The sequence below is a fragment of the Echinops telfairi genome, unplaced genomic scaffold (genome assembly GCF_000313985.2).
Source record: "Echinops telfairi isolate 266 unplaced genomic scaffold, ASM31398v2 ScPeMD7_2291;HRSCAF=2852, whole genome shotgun sequence".
Classification (NCBI taxonomy): domain Eukaryota; kingdom Metazoa; phylum Chordata; class Mammalia; order Afrosoricida; family Tenrecidae; genus Echinops; species Echinops telfairi.
The window spans coordinates 25,288,741-25,308,861 of NW_022106189.1; positions in this window are offsets into that span (position 1 = coordinate 25,288,741).

Consider the following 20,121-nt stretch of genomic DNA (forward strand, 5'->3'; position numbering starts at 1 on the left):
TATAGGGAATAGTTGCAATACTTTTTGTCACCCCACCTCCTCCTTCCCTGCCTTCCTTCTTTTGCCTCCTCTCTTTTCTTTCTACTTTAAAAGGGGGACGGAGAATATTCTTCTTCTTATAAAAAATGTATTATGGATAAAAAAACACAAAAGCATTTTCAGAATAGAAAAAAATGGCATGCTTTTTCATCCCCCAAATTGGAACATTTTTATTAAATAACCAATGAGATCTCTTAAAAGTAAGTTAGTTATATGTTTCTCAACTTTCTATCTGCTTATTTTGGTTTCTGATCTGTTCTCTTGTTATCACAACTGGTTATTTTGTTGCCTATCTTCAACGATGGAGCTGAAGCTACTTGGAATTGTGAGTTACTTTAATAAAACGATTTTACTAGGGACAGCAGGTAGCAGTCAGATTGTAATGGATATGTGCACTTTCTGATCATGACACTTCACACTCTTTCCTATTAGAGAGTGATTCCACACTAACAGCCTAAATTTGATGATTTGAAAAGACACGTCTCTCAAGTTGCCATTATGTGTAAATCTCTTATTAATAGCTGTTGTGGAAAAGCTATAGGTATTCTGACACAATGGCCTCAGACCTTGGTGCTGCCACAGTTATTAGATACATTTTCGTCAAGATGTTTAACCTTCTTGAGACACAGTTGACACGTTTGTCAGTGTGGATGCTGCTGCTGACTTCCAAGGTTATTGTAGAAGTTCAAATAAGTTAATATATATTTGATGTCAGTCATACAGTCCAAACATAATATGTGGTTATGTTTTTGTTTTGTTTGTCCTGTTTTGAGGCCATTCTTGTGATCTATAGTCCTGATAATAAAGACAGGTGCTAAACAAATACTGCTGTGGAAGGGAGTTAATAATAGTGTTCTGTAAATATTTGAAACATGGTTAAATCATTAATAGAAATAATAGATGATATTTGAGTGCTAAGGACTATTCTAAGCCACTTACATGTATCATTTAATTTCAGAGGTGGATAGTGTTATTATCTACATTTTATAAACAAGGAAAGGAAGGCATAGAGTGCCTAAATGACTTGCCCAGTGTGCTTTTAAAAATGAGAGACATAGTTTAGAAATGAAACCAAGCAGTCCACTCTTGGTTAAATATGTGGGTTCTTCTCTTAGTTTTTTGGTCAATGAACAGCAGCGTGTTCAATCAGGTAAAGCCCTTAAAATAGTTTCCAATATCTTCAAGATTCTATTTGTATTTGGATGGTATTGTTTAATCTTCATAAACTTATTTCTCCCCAGTTCTGGAGAGTTGAAGTCTGAATTCAGGAAACCCACAGGACTACGCTCGCAGGACAGAAGTCTACATCCTGGTGTAGACTTCCCCTACATCTAGGCGAAGATCTTCTCCAGTTGATTTCCATTTCTAGAAGTTTTGGATGTTTCTCAGCCTGTAGATGGATCCTCATATGGAATCGTGCCCTTGCATGTGTCTCCGTGTTTATTCTGCTCCACTGAGAAGGGATTAGGTTTAGGACCCACCATATTGTGGTAGAAAGATGGAGCAATCTGCTTCCTTAAATATGTACACTCTCTGAAGCCCTAACGAGCAACCTTGCTGTTTGCTAAGGTTGTGCTAGGTTGAAATCAACTCAATGGTGATGGATTTTGTGGTTCTATTTTGGTACAGTCTCACTAGCATAACAACAATGACAACAACACTATTTCTATAGAGCAGCAGCTCTCAACCTTCCTAATGCCTTGACCCTTTAAAACAGTTCCTCATGTTGTGGTGACGCCCCCCTCCAATCATAAAATTATTTTCGTTGCTACTTCTTAACTGTAACTTTGCTACTGTTATGAATCAGGTGACCAATGTGAAAGAGTCATTCAACCCCCAATGGGGTCGCAACTCACAGGTTGAGAATCGCTGCTATAGAGCATCTCATTCACACAAGGGTTGGGAATTCATCTATCTTTAGAGGGGACCCAATTCTTTCCATAACAGGGACTTAGCTATATTTCTCTTTCTTTCAGCACCTAGGAGAGTAATAAAGTTCTGACTCTCAGTGTCCTAAACAACTCTTCATTGCTGTGACATAGATAGACATGTTATTACATTGCTACCGCCCAGAGGCTTACACAGAGTTCAGAGGAATGCACAAAATATGAATCTCTCTCCTTGTTGTCAGACACTGTGCAGTTCTAAGTCAATAATGGAACAATGGAAGGGTCTACAAGAAGACACATGGTGCTTTCTGATTCATGCACTTCTTGTTACTATTGCAAGTACAGCTTGATACTGCCCTCCCTTTTCGCCCCTCCCCCAGAAATTTTGCTACATCACACTCATTTTCCTGACTTTAACTCCCTAGAGTTGGATGTCAAGGAACTCTAAATTGAAACCATCTCACCCAGGGGCATTTTTACTTTATTTATTTATGTTTAATTGAAGGAGAACATTTATTTATGGAGTCTTAAGCAGGAAAAGACAAGACAAAGACACATCTTCTGGAGGAGGGAGACCAGTAGTATGAGGTTCGTGCTAGTTTGCATGTAACCTGAGCCTTAAAAAAGGTCATGAGAGGTAAGGGAAACTCTGTTGACTTTATTTTCCTTTCAGGGAGAACTCAAGTCAAGTTTAGTTATTCCCAAGCAGTGTCTCAGTCAAATCAGCATGATCTAGTTCCTGCAAGAGGCTAGTATTTTTCCACCACTGGCTACATGATTCATCCATTGCATGACATTTATAGACATCAGTTAAGTCCTGAGTACTCTGTCCGTCTGCTTCCTTTTCTCTGAAATGGAGATAAGTATGTTTGCTAGCACACTCACGAAGATTTGGAAGATTATAAATACAAGCATATAGGGAATAGTTGCAATACTTTTTGTCACCCCAGTACTACTAATAAAAATAACTATTACTCAATTGTTATTGATCCTCTTTTATGGAAGAAATGAATAACAAGTTCAATCTCTTAACTTGGGAAGGCATATCAATTGTGTGCACAGTAGTATTAACACCCCTAAGCTTCTCAAAGTAAAAGCCTTTCGGATCTCCTCTGTGTAACTGCCTTTCCCAATGTTCTTAGGGAGAACCTATGATCAAAATAATTCCAAATTATACATGTTCATTTCTGTGGTTGACTTTGTACTTTAATCATAAGGCCAATTTCAGGTTTACTTAGGACAATGCATTAAAATGCCACAGGCTGGATAACTCTGCCATTGCTCACTATATCAACCAATTTTCTCCAAATTTGATTATGCTTGAAATAAATGTATTGAAATTGTAGTCAAGAATCTGGTTGTGAGGCTGTATGTAAAAGGCATTTATATTATAATGAAGGTTCATATTCTTCCAGAGACCAGAGCATACTAAAATGTTGGGTGACATTAAAATATTGTTATAAACTGTCCCTCAGACCTGGATTCACTATCATATTACATATGAAGAGTCAGAGGAGGGCTAGAGGACACATGTTAAAATTGAACTTAATGAGCACTGAATGGGGTATTTGAACTTGTGGGAGCAACATAGGAGTGAGGAGACATTAATCTTCTCAAGCTATCCAATTTTGAGTTTTCTTCCTCCTTCCCAATTCATCACAAAAACCAGAGTTTTAAAAAGAATCTAGCAAAAATTAAAACTGTACCAACTATTCTTTTGCTATTATGAATCAGAGAAACATTAAAAAAATTCTACATCTCTGGTTCAAATTCCCAATTGTACAACTGCTTTTTATGTTCCAATTTGAAAGGGTAATCCGATAAACATACCTTTGTTCCTTTTCAAAGAAAAAACATTAATATCAGTACTTAGGGGTGAGTGACGACATTACTAATGACAATAGCTTCCAATGATCAAGACGTGAGCTTTCACCATCCTAGGAGCTAAAAATGATTTCAAGTTTTAACAAATAATTGTTGAACAACCTTAACTTTTTTGACTATAAACTAAATATAACGATACACATGTGAGAGGATTGAGAACATTTATCAAAGTCAGAGATCCGGTAAAATTGAAACAATTGCAGTTGATCTCTCATATGCTTCCCATAATGTGATAACTTTTCCTCTAAGAAAACTGTCATTTTTTAATGTCAAAATGAATGCTTAATTTCCTGTGGCATCCCACTCCATTTACCATAGACATAAAGGTACATGGGCCTTTAGTCTTATGTATCTCAGGATTCTGGTGAACTAAGATCGCTGCTTCCTATAAATGGGGAAATAACAGGATACGTTGTAATGGGCATCCTGGATTAAGGCTGGAAAAAGTGAGGACATGGCTACCATGTGGTCGTCTGTAAGCAGAAGCTTCCCTCTAGGTATCCATTAGAAGGTGCAAAGATAAGCACTTTGCTTACAGACGTAAGCATCATGTTGGAATGCCAACAGAGAAGAGTGGGGCAGCAGCAGGGATTCGCCAAGACAACCTCTGGAACCGGAAGTCTTTCTTGGCTCAGGAGGCCTTTCAACTTTCCATCGGGAACAGAGCTGGAGGGCAAGCAAGTTCTGTAACTGGACAAAGGCAAGCTATGTCTGGTGGAAGAGAACGTCTCCGCGAGTTTAGTGATAGGAGAGAATCTGACACAATCTAGTTAAGTTGAATTAAGCCAATTTAGTAACTGGTGCTTCGAAGAAGAAGACCCCCATTGACTTCAAGATAATCTGTGTACTGGTTGTGCACCGTTACAAGATCTTGGAAGATTTTCAGACAAAATTCAAATTGCTTTTAATGTAGCTATCATCAAGTAAGTGCACTATTCCAAGTAAAACATATACAATCAACTAATGTGGATTTTAAAAGATTTACTGTCAGTCTGCATCGAGGTAAAATCAGAAACATTTGGAGTGCTTTCTCAAATTTTAAAGGTATTTGTCATGCTTTCTTCCCAGACTTGTCTTATATTTTTAATGTAATGGTTTGTAGACACGAGACCCCATGAATCCTTAAAATTAATGTGTTGGCAACATTGTGATATTACCCAAAACTCCTTAATATTTTTCACTGGTTTCTGTTTACTTTAGAGACAAAGTTACAGAATCCCAACAGGCCAATGGGATGAGCTCCTGGTGGGTTCAAACCATCCACCTTGCAGTTAGCAGCCCAACATCTACTAGAGAGCACCACCACGGTCCCTACTCTATACCCGTCTCTCAAAGCCTTGTCCTGTCGCTAATACAGAGGAGGCCTGGTGTCACAGTGGTTAAGTATTTAGCTGCTAACCAAAGAACCAACACTTTGAACGCATCAGCCATTCTGTGATAGAAAGATGAGACTTCTGTCAAGATCAGAGCTATGCAGAATCAATGTGGGTCGTTCTACTTGGTCCTACAGAGTCATTATGATTCAAAATCAACCCAGAGGCAACACGATAGTTACTGATACGTGTGTATCCAAGACTCTCCATTGGCTAATGCTGTTATTAGGTGTCATTTAGTCAGTCTCAACGCATAACAACCCGGTGGGCATCAGAATGATAACACTGCCCAGTCCTGCACCATCGTCACAATTATCCATATGTTCGAGGCCATCAATGCAGAGGACATGGTGTTAATCCACCTTGTGGAAGATTTTCCTTTTTCTCGCTGTCTCTATACTTTACCAAGCATGGTGTCCATCTCCAGGGACTGGTCTCTCCCTACAACATGCCCAAAGTATGTGCAATGCAATCTCACCATCCTTGTCTCTGAGGATCATTCTGGCTGTACTTCTTCCAAGACATATTCACTTGTTCTTTTGGCAGTCCATGGTACTTTTGATATTCTTCCCCCGTACCACAAGTCAAATGCAACAATTTTTAGATCTTCCTTATTCAATGTTCTACTTTCACATTCATATGAGGCAATTTAAAACCCCATAGCTTGGGTTAAGCACATCTTAGTCCTCAAGGTAACATTCTTGCTTTTCAACACTTTAAAGAGGCCTTGTGCAGCAGATTGACCCATTACAATGCATTGTTTGCTATCTTGACTGCTGCTTCCTGGAACAAGCCAGACAAAGACTTTCTTCCTGTTTCATGATGGTACCCGTGGTCCAGCTGTGAGGATGCTAGTTTTTCTCACAGTGAGTTGTAATCTATACTGCAGGCTGTCATTCCTGATCTTCAAGAGCAAGTGCCTTCCGTCTTTCTCACTATCATCAAGCAAGGTTGTGTCCTGTGCCTAGTGAAGGTTATTAACAGGCCTCCCTCTGATCCTGATGCCACATTCTTCTGCATCGAATCCAGCTTCTCTGATGATTTGCTCAGCATAGAGATTGACTAAGGGGATGGTGAGGGGATAGAACCATGACTCATGCCTTTCCTGATCTACTTATATCTGTCCACAAAATACTACGCGTTCTAGAAGCCAGAAGTCAATTATTATAATCTCTGTGACCCTTTTCCTGACTTCCCCTGGCCCCATACTGAGTGTGGCCCACGTGGAGCATCTTGTTTCCACACAGCCTTGCATATCTTTCTAGCCTCATGATGACGGCTCACACCCTTGAGTATGTTTCTTCACACACTTCTGTTTTAGCCTATGTAATTGGTGAATTGAGTGAAGGGATTTTTTTTAATGAATTATACCAGGCCTTTGAAAATATATGTGATTTTTTTCATTCTATGAATGAAAAATATAGGGGATAAGAGATCTAAAAGATAAAGGTATACAAATGGGTTACTATAGTTAATATCTGGTAGACGTCATTTAGAAAGACATACCCAATGTCTATGTTGTCCAGGGGTAGAACAAGGATGGGATTTCCAAGAGTGGTGGCTTTTCGGTGGAACAGAAGTGTAGTTCTCATTTGGAAGGAAACCCAGTTCTTCCTCACCCAAATCTCTCATAAACAAACAGAAACACTTGTTCTGTGGTTGCTGCTGCTAGATTTACTTCTTAAAATGAAGTGCATCCTTCCCAATGAGTGCAGGAGGCAATCAAAAGCAATCGAGTTGAAGGTGCCTCAAAATATGCTACTTCATCCAAACTGAAACAACGAGCTCTGCTCTCTTTGACACCTCACCACTGCCAAGCAATACAATAAATTCGGTGCAATAAATCATAAAACAAATATGTTGGTCAGTGATAGAGAGGCAATGTATTTTCTGTGGCAAAAAGGTTGAATGTTGTTCTGGGTTGATTCAGTCTTGTTTATCTTTGATTTTCATGGTGGATTTGTATGTTTTCTGAAGTAGTGAATTTGTGTGTGACCCGCTGAGCTCCTCTTTAGAAAACACTGAAGAAGTGGAGCATCTGGTACACCATCTAACGTTTCTTGTGGGCTGAAATCTCTGGATGCGATTTCTAGGGCTTGTGCAAAGCACATGAGGGATGGGGAGCACACATTTGACCAACTTCTTCTCTCTTTCTGCCTGAGGGTTTGTGGAAGGAATCACATAGTCCGTGGAATGGTAGGACAACAATCTGCAGAAAAGACAGGCGAGCTATTCCTCCAGGTGAAAATTTCTAGCATAGTTGTGAGTGAGCAGTAGAGAAATGATCTCAGAGAGGGTCCATCCATCTGGCAATGCAGAAGGGAGTGATTTCATCAGAGATGAAGGAACAGGTTTGTACCATTCAGTCTGAACCCGTCCATATTTTATTTCTATCTCCACGCAGAGAAGTTCAGCTTTCCTAGCTTCAGTCTTACTGTCCCACCTCCTAATCTTTGTGTCCTGTGAATGGAGGGTTACCATTGAGTGAACAAAGCAAGAAGCCTTAGAGAGGAGTTTCCTTCTGGCCACCGTGGGTTTCCTACTTAATCTGATTTGAACATCTAATGTACTTCAGAAAGAGAAACACATTGGTTTGACTTCGGGTGTGTGCACTTGCTAATTGTGTGACATTGGGAAAATCCGTTCACCTCTTGCAGCCTCTGCTTCTTCTCTGTAGAATAGTGACAGTTTTATAATACTATATATATGTAAATAATTAGCATGGCGATCAAATCAAAGTCTGAGAAAAAACTTAACATAAAGCAACAAGGCTCAACAAATCTAAAGTTTCTGTCTAACACAGATGTGCTCCTTGCTGCAATATTCGATCTCTTCAGTGTACTGGAAAGCACAGTATTACACTCAGAAGGTTTGTGGAAACCCAGGAATTATTCACTAGTGAGCTACTTAGAAAATTTACACCTAGATCTCTCAGAGACACATAGTTATGTGTCCTAAGGATCAATCAATCAGAATAAATGTACTAGGACACCTGACATCTCTTTCTTCTGAAGAAAGAGCCGTGGGATGCTTAACAGTCAACATCTCTTCCAGCACTGGACCATCTACCAGGCAGAGAAGAGATACCTAGCTCCACTGGGTAGAACCAGATCTCCAAGGGGAATTTACTTTTGCAAATAGTAGACAGAAACTGTGCAGACGTGAAAACACTTACAGTACACATGCCTTTCTACTGGCTAATTCAAAATGTCATAAGAGTAAACTCAAAGAAGCAGGTGAATTAATTCATTTCCAGCCCAAAGCCAACTTTCTCTCTTGTTGTCCCTGGATATTTCTATCTGAAAACCCGCCGAGGGTTCCAAAAGAAGAAAGTCTATTAATTTTCCATGTACTTGTTGATGCAAAAGCTATCAGGATTATGGGCTGAATATTTCTAGTGTAGGGAAAGTAAGGGATGCAATTAATCTCTGTGAACTAAAATATACCTCTTTTCATTAATCTTTTATTATAAATGAGCAAAGTAATTGAACCAGTACCACACTGTCAGAATGAATGCAATGCCGGTGGGATATGCTTGAGAGAGCACATTCTGATTGAGTATTAAATATCTAACGGCAATAATTTATGGTTCATTACCTCTTTTGGAGTTTCTTAGTTGCAGAGTGCTTGAATTCTAAGTAGTCAGAGTTTCTGTAGAAATGTTGAAAGCAGCGAGCGCACACAACGCACAGACAATCTCCTTAATTTGGGCTGCTTCCTACTCAGCTGAACCAAACTCCAGCAGGATATTTGCAGGCCGGGCTGATTGTTTTAGAAACACAAGAGTCAATTGCCTCGCCCTGCCATGTCCTTGCGTATGCACACCCTCCCCTAGCTGGTCTCTGGACGTGCAGAGGGACACGGATTGTGAATAGAGATCATTTAAACATAGATCCTTACATCCTACAACTGTCTGTAGATTATGTAAATCCTTGTCCTGTTATCTGTTGGTTTAGATATTTCGGTTTTGCTTTGAGCGAACACCGGTCTCCTTCATTGTATTCCACCCCCACCCCTATTCCTGTAAAATAATTTCATTGCACACAGAAATGAAAGCTTTTTTCCCCTGCTGGTAATAAAATATGAAAGTAAGATCAACCTGTAGCAATGTTTATAGAAATATGTGTTTGGGATTTGAAGATGTGGTCTATTCAGAACCTCATGGAGTTTTAAAACCAACATGTCAAAGTAACAGGAGACCTATCTCTGTGGCCACGTGAACTGCAGGGCGGTGTTCAACTGTGCGTTCAACAAATTCATTTAATCTCGGTTTACCTCGGCGTCCTAAGGAGGAGTTAATTTTTGCGCTGGATTCAATTTTTCTATGTTTCAGAGCAAATATGTGTTTTCTTTGGACTTAGAGCATCTGTTCAACAGACCATATGTTTTTGACATTCAGTTTCAGATAAAAGACTACGGATTTGGGATCTAATTTGGACTCCAGTGTGTCATCACGTGTTAAAATGTCTACAAACTCTTCTTTACCATGCTGGTACCAAATGGTCCTCCTGGACAGTCACTTCAGACTCCTATCGCCCCTTTGCGCATCGGAACAACACACCGCCTGCCTTGGCCATCCGCACAGCTGCTGATGGATTCGAGGTCATTGTTGCAACCATGGAGTCAATCGAATTCAATTGGGATCTTTCTCTTTTTCTCTGATCCTCTGCTTTACCAAGCACAGGGGCTTTCTCCAGGGACTGGTGATACATCCAAAGTATGGGTGACAGTCTCACCACCCTTGCTTATGGAAAACATTCTCGGTGTACTTCTTCTAAAACAGATTTGTTCATCCTTCTGGCAGTGCATGGCACATGCAATGCTCTTTGCCAATACTATAATTGAAAGGCATCAATTCTTCATACCGACTAGATGATTTAAAAAGGAATTTCATAATAATTGAATAGCTTCTCGTCACCTACCACTTAAATCATCCTCTCTCCTCTTGTGGGGCCTAGTGATAGAAGTTGAAATTTTTATTGCACTAGAAAAGGGAAAACCGGCTTAAATTCTTTTTAAATAGTCATATGCAAAGAACAAATAACGGAGAAGTGAAACACAGCAGTAGAAAAACAAATCTCATAAATAATAACCAAAGGTCAAATCCAGCAAAGATCAAGGAGCTTTTAAAAAATAATTTCTTGGAAACGCTCCAAGAATTCCAGATGATAACATTTTATCAGGCAACTGATCTTAGTGAATAATGTCCAGGCTCTCTTAGATAATTATGCAATGAATTTTCTGTGCACTTGGATACAGTAAAATGCTTTGACAGAGGAAGTTTTTATATGACATTAATTGAAAGAAAATCAATCCTAGTCTTGGGGTGTATTGATAAACAGCTAACATAATAGGTAGAACTAAAATTATCGCTGAACCATGTATGTGTACATGAGGGTATGTGGGAAAGTACTGCCAGCAGAGTTGCAGTTCATAAATATATGGATGGTTTTTTTTAAACAAAATGTGTTTTGTGGATGTTAACAGAAAAGATCTCTCATTAATATACTTGCCTTAATCTCATTAGAGTGCTTACATTTCTTTTTAAAGGATACTTTTTGTGCCATGGAAAAATGAGTTTGGAGTCAGGGCTCATATTAAAAAAATTATAAAACTCCAGTGGACATGTTCCTCACATGACTCTTACCACCTAGTTCATAGGAATCCTTTTCTACATTAATCAAACAGCATTTAGATGGATCAAGTATTTTAAAGGAAGTCAGAAAGAGTACAAAAATAAGCCAACCAGTATCAACAAATAGTAAAACTGGTTGAAGGACAGAAACCGGTGGAAGATGACCATATAATTAACACGGATTTGACAGCTACTGAGTTTAGGCTATCATATGGTTGAATATTTTCCATTTTAACCTCAGCAAGCCTTCAGCTCCATGGGTGCCAGAGGTATTGCACAAAGATCAGCTAGCCCAACGTGATTATCTTCTCATTTCTCTTTTAAGCTAATCAAAGCTACTGACGATGATTTTATGGAATGAATCATAACCAAGGACAAGTCTTGGATTTGCCAATGTGATTCAGAGAGCAATATCCAATGAAAATAGGGGTTTTTCTGAACATCTTCTGGGCCAGGTAAAATCAAGGCAGGAGGTCACCTGAGAAGGTTGTGGTGACTGTGTCTTTGGTCCCCACAGGGGGTCCACCTGAAAGACTTTCCTGAGGGATACACTACAAATGGACCGCAGGCTGTGGATCTTGATGGGAGCAGATAGCTTTCAAGTTTCCCTATGAGCAGCTGGTGGGTTTGAACCTCTCACCTTGTAGTTACCTGCTGATTGGCAGTCCAATGCTTACTCAAAAATATTTCTAGGGCTTCTTTAGGGATTTTCAGAAAATTGAAAATTTTATTGGTGAGGAAAAGGCCAAAGAAATTTTCAGGGGTTCCCCCCCCCCACCACCACCATTATACCTTGATAGTACATAGATGTCGAAAAACAATGAGGGTTAGAAACCGTGAAAAAAAATCAGTAATGCTTATTCACTAAGGCAAAACTATGTAAGCTATGTTACAAAGAGCAAGGAAAAAAGAAAATAGCAAATATATGTTTAAGTTGCAAATTGTTGGGCAAAGCAAAAGATTTGAACCAAAATCCAATGACCTGAGAATCTATGACCTTGGACTATCTGCCATCTGGTTCTTCTTATCCGAGCATGTTCCACCTCTAAGTCCAAAGGACGATTTTCAGGTCCTTGAATCTGTAGTAAATGTGGTTTAGGTAAAGATCATTTAGCTTAGTGTCCAAATCAGATTCTTCTGCTGTCGCTTATGACGAATGCTATACACCGTGAAAAGCTGAAATCTAAAATTCACAATCTATAGCCTGAGACCTGGTTGCCAATTATAGAAAATAAATTAAGTCAAAAATACACATCATTGCATTTTTATATTTTTCCTTATTGCTCTCTAGTTTTCTCACCTGTTTTTAAAACTGCACCATTTTTTATTGATGGTCTGTACTATGATTTATCTAGCCACATATTCTATCTTTGGATATTTAGAAATTTACTATGTCTTTTAAATGAGTCTTCCAAGATAGTCAATCAGAATCATGTTATGGTTGTTTCGACCAAAATGATCCGACCATTTTAATTATTGTAAGTGATATCATGATCAATGGTGATATTATAATCAAGAAATGATTTGCTCAGCTATCAGTCATTTTCTTTCATTGTCCCTGATTTATTCCCTTTTAAGTTACCCCATATCTTTCCTTCTTTCATTCAGCTTTTCATTCTTTTCCTTATTCATTCTCTTCACAGGAAGGACCACCTTAGGGGATTTCAAGTTGTGCCAGGGCACCTGATCATCATCTCTTTGCCTTTCATTCTATTTCCATTGTCTTACCCCGAAAGTTCCTTAAGTGACTTCTTTTACTTTCCCATTCTCCTCCCTTCTCATAATATGCCCCCCCCCCATCCCATGGCACAGTTTATGAGCATTAGTTTCTTGCCATCAGAAAGAGTTCATTGGAAAGTGGGTGACCTCCACCCCTCTGACTAGCCGAGGCAGGAGCAAATCTCCCGTAGTGTTTTTCCTGGTGTGCCCTTGAGGTAGATCACCATACTGGGGGGTGTCTAGTCCTGAGTCATAACCTGACTGTCTAGGGGAGGCTCCTGAACTAACACTTGAAGCCTTTGGCCTTACATAATTTACATTTCCCACTCAGCGCCTCAATCCACTCAGGGAGTGGCATTGATCTACTGCCAACTGTGTTTATGCGACAGTCTTCTTTGACCTCCCACTATTGAATCCTTAAGAAATGCTCCCTTAAGAATGTGATGACAATCTAAAACAAGCAAGGTGGGCAGCTGCAAGGATAGAGCATTGTCGTGTTATAAAAACCCACTCTGTTTCTGATACACATGCGTGCACACACGCGTGCGCGCGCATGTAGACACCATGAGTTTAACTCACTTAGACCTGTGTAGGATTTCTCATTTTCAGAACAATAAAGTGATACCTTTGTATTTTTTTTAACTTTGTGGTGATTTTTATAAACCAGAAAAAATAATAAAATGTACACATCTGTGTATCATTTTATGTACACCCACTATCTCCACCAAGATAGAAAGCATGTTGGGAACTTAAGAATGCTCTCTTAGTAGGAAGCTTATGATTTATAATAGTTCTTTGGATAAGTGAAGCTTCTACTGTATGCTAATTAGTAACAAACAACAAAGAAAGACTGCTCCTCAAGATTCGTTTTTATAATTACATGCTGTCCAATGTTGGCGGCAGCAGGTAAGAGAGCCAAAGACCCATTGACTAAGCAATCTGCTGCCGGAGACCTCCTCAGAGCACTGAAAGGCACGTTTGCTGTTTGGAGGACTAAGGGACTCCTGACTCCCGCCATGGTATTTTCAGTTGCCTCCTATGCACGTGAAAACTGACGATTGAGTAAAGAAGCCTGGAGAGGAATCAAGGCAGCTGAATGATGGTCGATAGGAGATTATTGAAAGTGCTGCTGAAAGGACAAACCAGTCTGTCTGGGAAGAAGTATGACCAGAGTGCTCCTTAGAGGCGAGGATGGTGAGACTACCCCTGACATACTTTACACATGTTGTCAGGAGTTTGGTAAAGTGGAGGACCCTCAAAAAAAAGAAGGCAGCCTTCAAAGAGATGGACTAACACAGTGCGTTCAACAATTGGCTCACGAGTAGGAACCAGTGTGAAGGTGGTGCAGGGCTGGGCGGGGCTTCACTCTGTTGTGTTTAATAAGCTCACTATGGGTGGGAGCCAACTCGAGGCCACCTAACATCAACAACATAATGTTGATAAGCCTTAAGGGCATCTTGATTAGTGACATTCATGTGTGGTGGCTCACATAGAAAAGGAAATAGCCTTTCCCCAAAGGATCCACCTGAACATCCAACATGTTTGATCTCTCATTTGTGCATTCTTCTTAGTCAGAAGAGCACACACACACACACACACGTCAACACTGTCAAGACTAGGTAGCTGCTTTAATTTTAAAGGTCAGGAGATTTCATTTTTAAGGAAAAAGAAATGTGGACTTATTTCAAGTGGGTTGATAATTAACATTATTCTGCAAATACTTACAGTGCTCTATAACTTAAATTCTAAGCGTGGTCCTAATAAATGGAATATATGCAGGCAATAAATGAAAGAAACAAGTATTAGGTATATAGACTATTTGATTCGAGATAGTACTGAAGGATAAAGTTGAATTAATCATTAAAATATAGTCTTTTTACAGCTGCTTGGCCTTCAGCGGCTTCAGGATTCAGAGAGCTTCAGGATGTTTGTTGGCCCCAGATGGGCATCAGGCTGGAGGGGGAAGTTGAGCTAGACTCCCCAGGTCAAGGCCAATTATGCAGCGAGATTTGGTCCTTGACATTCTGAGTTTTAAATTGGAAATACTAACTTTAATATGCAATATTATTTTGAATACTATTTCCTGGAGATTTAAATCTGAATTTTATTTAGTTCAGAAGGATCAGAATGTATTTCCTTACTTCTGCCCAATTGTGTATTTCAGGAGACAGTATGTTTGGTTCGGAAATGCGTGCACGAGATTCTCACTCTCTGTCTCCAGTTGGGCTCAGCAGTAGCCCCCAGGGGCTATGAACTACTTGTGCTCTGTGCTTTCTGTTCCTGACAGTCTGCTCATGTACTGGTTGGACAGAAGGATTTATTTTCTAATTACAAATCTATATGATAAGCACATCTTCACTTCAATTGTTAGGATGTCCCTTCATCCAAGTTTATTGGTCTCTCGGAATAAATGATGATGAACTTGTGCAAATATTTTACTCACATATTCATTGAAAACCATAGTCATTGAACTCCGGCCTGGGCCAGGCACAGTGTGGAACCATAGATCGCAGGGATGCTGACAGAACCAAAAGGGTACCAAAGTGAGTTTTAGCGAAGTTCAAATCCCAGCTTGCCTTAGGACTTAGTTGGACCACTTTAAATATGGAGAAAGGGAGAGGTTGTTGAGAGTATGTAAAGAATTTTGCATATTACCTTTTGTCATTGTTGCTATTAGGTGCCCCCAAGTGGGTGCTGACTCATAGCAACCTCATGCTCAATAGAAGGAACCTATCACAAGATAAACCTAAGATCGGACTTGTGAAGTACTGTCTATTGTTAGTGTTAATGATCTTGGGCTTAGGGGGAATTCTCTTGTTGGTAAAATCGAGAGTTTTTGTCTCTCTTGGTGATCATTATGTGGGTCTCATTATTCATGAGAACTTTTATGAATATAGAAAGCCCTTTAATAGGAAGACATTTAAAACTCAGCCATTTACACCTTAGATACAGCTGGCTAAGGAGTGACTACTGAGTGTTTTCGAAATGTCAGAGCAACCTGGTTTTATGCCAGGACATAGTGTGGGAATGGGCTTCTTTTTCCATTTAACATAGAGTGACCTTGTCTATTGATTTAATGAGGAAATTATACATGCTGCATTTTTCTATTTAGCAAAGGTTTTGTTTTTGTTTTTTTTGCCCTGAAGGTATATCAGCGGGGCACATTACCGGGAGGAGCGGGGGCAGCACAGCCACATGGCAGAGGAAAGGCCACGGCAATCAAGCAGATGACCTCTGATGTCTCAGATGGGACATATGGAAAAGCATTTTGGGTAGTGGCAATAAGGGTTAGCCACTGGGCAGCAAACACGTGTCCCGTAAATTGTGGCCTTGATACCTCAAATCCATTTACAGTGCATGTCATTTGACACTCAGTTCAAAATCTAGGGAATGTATTTTGCAGCTTCGATAAAATGAGGGGTGCGAAAAGAGTAACTATTAGCGTAATTACAAAGAGACCTGTCTGATCCATGCTTCATAATGCCCATATGGCTGTGTGCTCAGCAGACTTCAGTAGTCACCACTCGCTTAATAAGGCCTGTTAATTAGGTAATAGGAACGTTCTCTCATGGTGACAACAGAGGTTTCGAACCCACTCAAATTAAACCAAGCTAATTTTGTGCAGTGTTGAGATTGCAGATGGTCCCCAAAGTACACTCTGGTGTGCAGGCACAGGAATCCGTGTCTTGGGGATTCATGAGGTACTTTCTTATGCAGAAAAACGTTTCTGGGAGAGGCGCTTCCAGAAAGCCAGAAGCCAGTATTCATGGTCTCATTTCCTATGCAGCAAAATTAGATCCGCAGATATGTGTACGCACATGAGGCTACATATGTGTAAACATGTCTGTATGTTCATTTAGATGGGTGACAATGAGCCTGGACGCTAAGGTCAGTGCTCTCTGTAGACTGTGAGCTCCAGATTCCAGAGCTCCTGTGTTGCTGGGACTCTGGAAGCTATGCTACCCGTATTTCAAATACCAGTAGGCTCACCCAGGGTAGACACGATTCAGCACAGATATTCTAGATTAAGATAGAATAGGAATTCTAGCAACCGATTTCTGAAAATTAGTTAATGAAATACCTATGGATTAGAACATCATCTTGTGTACTAAGGCATTCGAAAATAAGCCCTCTGTGTCTGAAGGCACGGACAATACCAAGTAGCCATAACTCTGAATACTTTAGGCTCAGGCAACATTTAGCTCTGTGCTACTGAGAGTCACCATAAGACAGAGAACAATTGCATGGTGCATAGCAACTGAGACATACTCACTCTCCCTCCACTCTCCTCCGTCTCTCAGGAAATATATTTTAGTAAAAGGCAGACCATTCGAGCCGGAAGGAATTTCTGAGGTCAGCAACCCAAGACTCCCCACTCGTGCATGAGAAGTTGAAGGATTAGGAAGAACGCATAAAGGATCAAAAGGTGAGCTACATATGACCCTCTCGTGAGAGCTAGTCATTTACTTTTTAATAAAGCACCATTTTTTTTAGATAAATTCTCACATCACTTTGGAATTGTAGAATTATGGACAGAAATGGCACGGGGAGGGTCACATCTAATCTCCTTCAGCTCCCAAGGTTGATTGCCACCAGGTAGGGGCCAGGCATACCTCTGTCTTTGATCCCTTTTTACCTACTCTGGTGCTAACTGCCCCATCCCATGGCACTCTACTTTTGTGGCTGGGTCCAATAATCCTTTGCAAGGGCCATACAGAACCCACAGAGAATACTCCCAATCAAGGAGTTTATTAGAGAAGTCAACAGCTTACAAATCAGGTGAGAGATGCTTAGGATACAGTGGTCCAATCAGGATAGTTTCTTCTCTGCCCTGCCCAAAGGCATGAACCAGCCTGGTGGCTTAGCCTCTGCCCTGCTTGGGAATGCTACAAAGGTCTTCTAGGGCAGCCAGGAAGTACCCGAATGACTACCCCATGGTTAGCCTCAACAGGAAGCTACTCAGCCCCAGCTCTGAAAGTCAGCAAATCCAGCACCCCCAGGTAAGTGCTGGGAAGCAACCTACTCCACAAGGCAGTCGTCTGCTCAAAAGCACTCAGCTCTACTTTCTCTGTGGGCTGGGAAGCCCACCCCTCTGTTTCATGCTTTGGCTCCTATTGCTGTTGCTTCTTCTCCGCCACTCTTCAAGTTTCTTCCTCGCCTAAGGAGATCTAATGCACAGGGAGTGCAGGGTCCAAAGACTGCTGGTTCTTCTCCTTGGCTGGTAATAAGATTCCCTTCTTGCTTCTAAGAAGGCAATCGCCTATAGCAGAATCATATGACACACTCAATATGTTCCCCCACTGCTTAGCCCAAACCCATCAGAAAAACAAAGGTTGTTTGGCGAGAGTAACAAAGGTGTGGCTCAACAGACTCACGTGCCTTGGGTTGATGTGGAACAGGGTAGGGCTGCCCCTCTGAGCTTCTGAGACTATAAATGCCCATCTCTCTCCTGAGATGTAGCTGGTGGTTTCAAACTGCTAACCTTATGAATCACAGCCTGACACATAACCACCATGCCATCTGGCTCCTAGGTTACAGGCTAGAAGAGCCCCATAGGTAAGTTACTGCACTGCAACAAGTCAATGGTATTTAAGGGCACTTGCCTGGCAACATCTGAGATGATGTCGCCTATGTATCAGGCCCCGTTTCATCCCCACACCATATTAAAGTCATCTGAGGACAAAAGCCACCGAAGCCCTGGTGGGGATGAGGTCCTTAAGTGTGGGCAACTGTTCGGTCCCCTCGTGTGCTGCATCAAGATGCTATACTCTGGGCTAATGCATTCGATCCACGTGGCAGTCACTACTCTGAACGTTAAAAGATCCTGGCCGTTGGGACGTCACCCGGAAGGCTCAGAATGCACAGTGGGTTCAATCCACGACATTTTAGATGTCAAGTGCTTAACAAGCAACACAAAGAATCCCCGGCCAGACCACCAGGAAGAAATCAGGGAGGCAGGATGTATGGATGTGCTGAGTGGATGACGAGGAGAACAGATTGGGATTTTAAATATAAAAGTTAGGAACGACCAAATCGAGGTGGTGACACGATATCAAATATTTGTAATGATCCTTTAAAGATTCACCTATATATGTACTATTAACTCTCTTTTAAAATGAACTCTATGATAACATAACACACACCTCACAGGAAAAGTGCCTGTGTGGAGCTTAGTGAATTTTCACCAAGTGAACTGCATCCTAAACGTCCTAGTGGTTTTAGAGGAACAAACGTCTTCGGGGAGAGAGTGAGAAATGAGTGTTAAGACCAGTCAGTCTACTCGGTGCCAGACCTGTAGGTGACATCTCCAGGAGTGCCCGCCCCCCAGGAAGAGGTTGACAAGGGCAGGACGTCTGACAGGTGAAGCTGGCTTTGAAGCGCTGTCCAGGGAACGAGGTCTGCGGTAGCTGCTCTGCCAAGCCGATCGCAGTCCTTCAAGCTTCCTGAGCAACGTGGAAAGAAACGTACAATCGGCCTGCATCCAGGTCTAGAGCTGCGCCGAGGGGCTGCTATGCCTCCATCCGACCACACCGTGGCAGTGTTCTAGAGCGTAACTAAAGTCACCAGTTGGTACCAAAGTCCCCACTGAAGCCCCTTTTTAGACCGCGAGGGAGCTGTTTCCCCGGCCCTTGCACAGCGTCTCACAGATTACAGGCACGTTCACAGAAGAAAAATGGCATTTGCATCACAATTACTTTGGTGTGGACGATCACTGGCGCACACAGCTAAGCAATGCCACAGCCTACGTTGCGTATCCATGCATTTTTCCTATAAGAAATGAAGGACAATAAAAAGAAATGAAGGACGACCAGTCCACGCAATTGGCAGAGGAAACGTCTCTCCTTTGCCTGTGCTGGAGCAGGTGGTCGCAGTTTAACGTGGAGAGAACAGATTTGCCAAGGAAAGCGTCTGATGAGCAGACCAAGATTGAAAGGGTGGGGATGGAAGCGAGAAAGGAGACTCAGCGAGATGATGTTTTGCGTTTACTGAGTTGGAGGTAACAAGGAATGGGAGTTGGCGAAATCCCACATAAAACGAACAGGCGGCACCAGAGCTGTTGGCAGTGGTGTAGCGTCGGGGAGGCAGAGGTGCTGTTTGTGCCTGCGACGGTAGTTAGGAGTTGAGTCGTCTTAAACTTTACGAGAAACTAGACCCAGGGCTTAACTAAGGTAGACATGTTTCTCCAACTTTCCTCTGGAGTCATTTGCTAACGCTGGAGAACTGGTCTGGCCAAAGGATGGGCTGGTAACTGCAAGGTCGGCAGTTCAAAACCACCAGACACTCCCCAGGAGAAAGACCGGGCTTTCTACTCCTCGCAAGGGTTATCGTCTTGGAAACCCACCGGGACAGTTCTACCATGTTCTATAATGTTGCTGTGGGTGGGAATTCACTCAATGGCAGTTAGTTTTGATCTTGCTGCTTATTGAGCTATATATTTTGGGCTGCTAACCGCAAGGCAGGTAGTTCAAACCCACCAGCTGCTTCTGGGGATACAACATAAGGTTTGCTGCTGTAGTAATGATTTACAGCCTTGGAAACCACAAGGACAATTCTACTTTATCCTATAGGGATATTTTGGTTT